The sequence below is a fragment of the Narcine bancroftii genome, chromosome 5 (assembly GCF_036971445.1).
Source record: "Narcine bancroftii isolate sNarBan1 chromosome 5, sNarBan1.hap1, whole genome shotgun sequence".
Lineage (NCBI taxonomy): Eukaryota > Metazoa > Chordata > Chondrichthyes > Torpediniformes > Narcinidae > Narcine > Narcine bancroftii.
Genome location: NC_091473.1, coordinates 63,458,321 through 63,464,336, shown reverse-complemented (window position 1 = coordinate 63,464,336; position 6,016 = coordinate 63,458,321). Strand labels below are relative to the sequence as shown.

General features: G+C 36.0%; 1 protein-coding gene across 2 annotated transcripts in view; it reads right to left on the bottom strand.

Annotated features, from left to right (window-relative positions):
- kiaa1614 (KIAA1614 ortholog) overlaps positions 1-6,016 on the bottom strand; it is a 170,323-nt gene that overhangs the window by 91,060 nt on the left and 73,247 nt on the right. The gene's annotated exons all lie outside the window — the stretch shown is intronic.

Genomic DNA, 6,016 nt, shown 5'->3' with positions numbered 1-6,016 from the left:
AAGAAATCTAAGATGGCAGTACAAGTGACTAATATGATGAAAGATTTGAATTAAGTTGATATTTGGCGAAGACAATCCTACAGAGAAAGATTTTTCTTTTTATTCTTCACGTCATAATTCCTTTTCAAGAATTGATTATTTCTTAATTTCAACACATTTGCAGGATAAGGTTATATCTGTGGATTATAAGGCGAGGTTGGTCTCAGATCATTCATTATTATTATTAGAATATCAGAGTTCACAAGATGTTCAGAGAACCCCAAGATGGAGATTTAACACTGTTATTACAAAAACCAGAATTTATTAGTTATTTAAAAAAACAAATTGAGGATTTTATTAGTAATAATTTTAACTCTGTTTCTAGTCATTTTGTTTTATGGGATGCAATGAAAGCTTTTTTACGAGGTCAAATTATTAGCTATGCATCTAAAGTAAAGAAAGAGAGAATTAGAGAGATTGAAGATTTAGAGAAAAAGATAACTGTTAGTGAAAAATAATTTCAAAAAAATGCTACTGAATGCAAAAGAACCAGTTAACTAATTTAAAATTAAAGTATAATGAATTACAAACATATCGATTTGAATGTTTAATGAATCAAACTAAACATAAGTTTTATGAATGGGGTGAGAAAGCTCATAAAGTTTTATCATGGCAGTTAAAAAAAGAACAATTATCTAGGATTATACTAGCAATTAGAAAAAAATCGGGTATTACTTTTAGACAAAAAGAAATTAATGAGGAATTTTATAATTTTTATAAAAAATTATATACGTCTGAGTGTAAAGATGTAAGTGAAGATGCAATAGATTCTTTTTTGAAAAATATTAATTTGCCACAGTTGAATCAAGAAGATAGACAAGAGTTGGATAAATCTTTTACAGAGAATGAAATTGAAATGGCCATAAGAGATATGCCAAATGGAAAGGCATCCAGTGAAGACGGGTTCTCTATAGAATTTTATAAAACTTTTTATGTTGATATATCTTCTATTTATAAGAATGTAATACAGCAAATTTATAAAACTTTTCAATTACCTGAATCTTGTTCTAATGCAATAATTACGGTTATACCAAAAAAAGATAAAGATCCTTTACAGGTTTCTTCTTATCGACCAATATCATTGTTAAATGTAGATTATAAAATTGTAGCTAAAGTTATGGCTAATAGATTGGCCCAATATTTACCTAAAATAATACATAAAGATCAAACAGGATTTATAAAAAACAGATATGCGTCTGATAATATTTTGCGACTAATTACTTTGATAAATAAATTTAAATCTCAAATGAATTATCCAATAGTGGTCTCATTAGATGCAGAAAAGGCTTTTGATAGAGTGGAATGGAAGTTTTTATTTAAAGTACTTGAGAAATTTTGTTTTGGTTCTTCGTTTATTGGATTGATAAAGGCTTTATATAATAGTCTGAAGGCTAGAGTTGCTACTAATGGACAGATTTCAGAATCTTTTGATTTAACAAGGTCTACTAGACAAGGATGTCCATTGTCACCTGCTTTATTTGCTACAGTTATTGAACCTTTGGCACAGTTAATACGTCAAAATGAAAATGTTAAGGGTATGAGAGTTTTGAATGAGGAATATAAGATTAATTTATTTGCAGATGATGTTTTATTATACCTGGTAGACCCTGATATTTATTTACCAGCAATTCAAGAATCTTTACAAAATTATGGTCAATTTTCTGGCTATAAGGTAAATTGGGCTAAAAGTGAAATTTTGTCAATTTGTAAAGATGAGTATTCAATTTATAAAAATATTACGAAATTGAAGTGGACAAAACAAATTAAATATTTGGGAATTAATGTCAATACAGAATATCAAGATCTATATTCAATTAATTACCTTCCTTTAATAAAAAAGATTAAACTAGATTTGATTAGTTGGAAGGACTTATCTTTAGGTTTATTGGGGAGGATTAATACTATAAAAATGAATATTTTTCCTTGGATGCAATATTTATTTCAATCAATTCCTTATTTTCTAAAAAAAAAGTTTTTTTAAGGATTTATATAAAGCAGTTAGAGAATTTTTATGGAAGGGAAAATTTCTGAGGGTAGCAATAAAAAAATTGATGTGGGACTTTCAATTTGGAGGTTTGAGATTACCTAATTTTCAATATTATTATGAGGTAGCTCAATTTAAATTTCTTAGTGCATTAATGAATATGGAGGATCCGCCCAGTTGGGCAAAGATAGAACTGGCAGTTATTTTAGAAAAATCTCCACATGAATTTTTGTTTCGATGGAATAAAAATTTGTTACGAACTTATGATGTACCAATATTGAAACATTTATTGAATCTATGGATGAGTAAACTTGATAAAATGGGGCTTAAAAATAAATGGTCTGGGCGATTGCCATTATATAATAATCAACTTGTTCCTTTTACGGTCTCCAATATCACTTTGAAACAATGGGAAAGGAAAGGAATAAAAAACTTATCTGATTGTTTTTTTGAAGGACATTTTTGTTCTTTTGAGGAATTACAAAAGAAATTTGGTATTAGTGGAAATTCTGTATTTGTCTACTATCAGTTAAGATCATTTGTAAAACAGATATGTGGTTGGCAAATGACTTTATTGCCCGAAACTAGCTTTGAGTAATATGTACTTTCAATACCAGAAAAGGGGTATATATCTGATTTGTACTGTATTTTACAAGAAAATGAAAGTAAGAAAGATTGGGATAAAGATAAGTTGAAATGGGAAAAAGATTTAGGTTCTACAATAGCTAAAGAAGCTTGGATGGAAATTTGTCAAAACAGTATTCGGAAATTGATTAATGGTCCCTGCTGACAGCAGAAAGGAATGGGAGATAGGAATTGCATTGTTGGGGGGAAATGTCGATGATTTGCACAGATCACTCTCCATTGCCTTCGATGATCTGCACAGATCACTCTCCATTGCCTTCACCTACCTGCTTCCTCATCCTGTCTCCATCATCTCTCCCACCAGGTACGAACTGCGACGGTTCTTCTTACTCTGAGTGTGAAATATGTGCATAGATGTGGCTTTCCTCAGCTGGGCTAAAGGGGACACCTACCAGGTGATAATGTCAAAACTCAGTCACACCGTCAACATATCCAGATTTCCAAATGTTGGCTCTGACTTACTTTGGGTTACGTACAAACAAGATAAACAATGCTTTTTTCCAGTCGATTGTGAAACCAACCTCTGGATAATCCCATTTTCTCTCGGGGTACTACTGAGGAGTGAGACAATTAATGCAGCAACCCTATTATGGTGCTAGCTACCCTGGTTAAAATCCCCCTCTGTCTGTAAAAGATTTGGTCAATCTCCCCATGACTGTGTAGGTTTCTCCAGGTTAATTAGTCACAGGAGTGTAGTTGGGTGGCGCAGGCCCATGGGCCAGGAAAACCTGTTACTGTGTTGTATCTCTAAATGAAAATTAAATTCATTCTTTGGAGTAAGCAAAGGATAAGAAAATTTACATAGTACTGTAAAAAAAAGGTAGCAAATCATGATAATTTTTTTACTGTACTAATGTAAGTCCTGGTGAAAGGTTGACCATTATTTTTACTCCACTGACCATACTGGACCTGAAGAACTCTTCCAGCTGTTTGTGCTTTGTTCATCATCCTTCAAGGGAATTGTGTGATACCCAAGTACTATATTTGACAGCATACAAAACAGATTTTATTCCCAAAAAAATTGGTTCAAAAATACCACACACCCCTCGTCCCCCACCCTGCGAAGTTGAAATTGAGCAGGTCGCCAGCTACATGCCCAGGTTTAAGAAGCCCATGGTGGTGCTGCGGCTGTCCAGAAAACAGGCCTGCAGCTTCGCAGGCCACCAGAGGGAAGGTAGCCCATGCTTTCCAGAGCCGCCGCCTGGACTGCTCCATTTCTCCAGGTGAGTAGGCCGACCACGGCGGCCCCCGCCAGCAGCACAAGACCGTCTAGAGCCGCCGCCACTTCTCACTCCCCCTGGAGAGAAAGTCGACCACAGCAGCCCCCGCCAGCAGCGCAAAATGTGCAGGAGGAACCCGTTCGCCAACTTACCCACAAATACACTATGAAAAGTTTCATAATATTCCCTGCTGAAATTAGGGGAAGGGAGGGGGTCTTATATGCCTTCAAGTACAGGTATATATTTTGCAATATATGAGTGAATATTCTTACATTTCCCAGCTGGTGGCGCTGATGTACTATTGATACCATTCATTCAATGCTTTGAATGTAATAGGATGACATGTTTAACAGAAATCTCCACAAATATTCCACCTATACCTTCCCCAAAACAAGTTCATCCAACCTGAGTGGTGTAGCCTTCTATTCCCTCCATTGATTTATATATTAATGGTATTCATCTCAATTAAGAAAAACAAAATAATAAACAAACTTTATTTTCCCACTGAATTTATTAGTAACTATTAAAGGCAGTAAATTGAGTTAAAATTCAGATTGTCTAGAATCCAAATTAATGACAAAGTAGGACTACTCCAAAGTCCTGGTTCATATTTACACCCTCTGGTTTTCAGCTCCCTCATCAGAAGAAACATTTGCCCAGAAATCAAGAGCTCACCTTCTGTCATTGTCCTTAACATGTACTGTGTTTATCACTAATGCCTGCTCAGATCTCCCTCGTTCCTCCACCTCAGAAAAAAATCACAACATTGGGTAAAAGTATGTGAAAGTTTTGGCAGCTATCACAGGGATTCATGCAAAGAGCAGTTCCAATTGGGAGCAATATATAGAGCTCACATCTGCCACGTTGAACATAAAAAATAGGAGCAAGTTTTGGCCATCTGGGCCGTCGGGCCTGCTCACCATTCAATAAGATCTTGGCCATGGACTCAGCTCCATCTACCTGCCTTTTCCCTGTAACCCTTATTTCCTCAACTATGCAAAAATCTATTTAACTTTGTCTTAAATATATTTCAAATTGGTAGCCTCAACTGCTTTCTTGAGCAGAGAATTCCACAGATTCACCACTCTCTGGGAGAAGCAGTTCCTCCTCATCTTCATCCTAAATCTACTCCTCCAAATCTTGAGGCTATGCCCTCAAGTTTTAGTTTTACCTGCCAGTGGAAATAACTTTACGACCTCTATCTTGCCTATCCCTTTCATAATTTTACACGTTTCTAGAAAATCCCCTCTCGTTCTTCTTGAGAAGATTTACTGACTACCAGGAAGGTAGTCACACTGAAATGAACTCTCCATGTCAGCCACTTACTGTGGAAAAGGCTGCTGTGAAGGTGATGGAAATTGTGTGTGTGTGTGTGTGTGTGTGTGTGTGTGTGAGTGAGTGTGTGTGTGTGTGTTTTCAGTCATCATGTCATTTGGTGGTCTTCACAGCACTTCTGAAAATGGCTGCTACCAACAGGTGGGTCTTCATGTAACAACAAAGGATGAATTGGGCAGAGGAAGCAAGTCAAAGGCCAACATCATAACCAGGACCCTTCAACTCTGAACTCTGTGACAATCAGCTGCAGAGTTCCACTAGCAGCCTCAAGGACCCCTACCACCCAGGCCATACCCTCTTTACACTGCTACCATCGGGTAAAAGGTACATGAGTCCGAAGATGAGCACTCATCAGCACAAGGGCAGCTTCTTTCCCCTGCGATCAAGCCTCTGAATGAACAATGAACCATAGACACTGTAATGATAGTGATCGTTGTTGCAATGCAACTAGCAATGCCTTACTATTTGATAATACTTGGTTGCCATCAGGGACTGACACAGAGCAAGAGACACAGTATCTGTAATGGAGGCTTGCAGCCTCATGGCATGCCTCATGTGCTGTTTACAACAACTTTAAAGTAAAGAATCTTTTCCTTTGTCCATGTGTTGTCTAAAAACTCACACGTATGAATAGAAGATGAAACAAGCACTAGCTTAAATTATCTTTTTCTTTTTCTTGCACTAATTTTATTTATTTCGTAATGTGGTTTATATTAATGTTTGCACTGTGATGCTGCCACAAAACAACAAGTTTTGTGACATGTTCATGACGATAAATTCAGACTCTGATTCT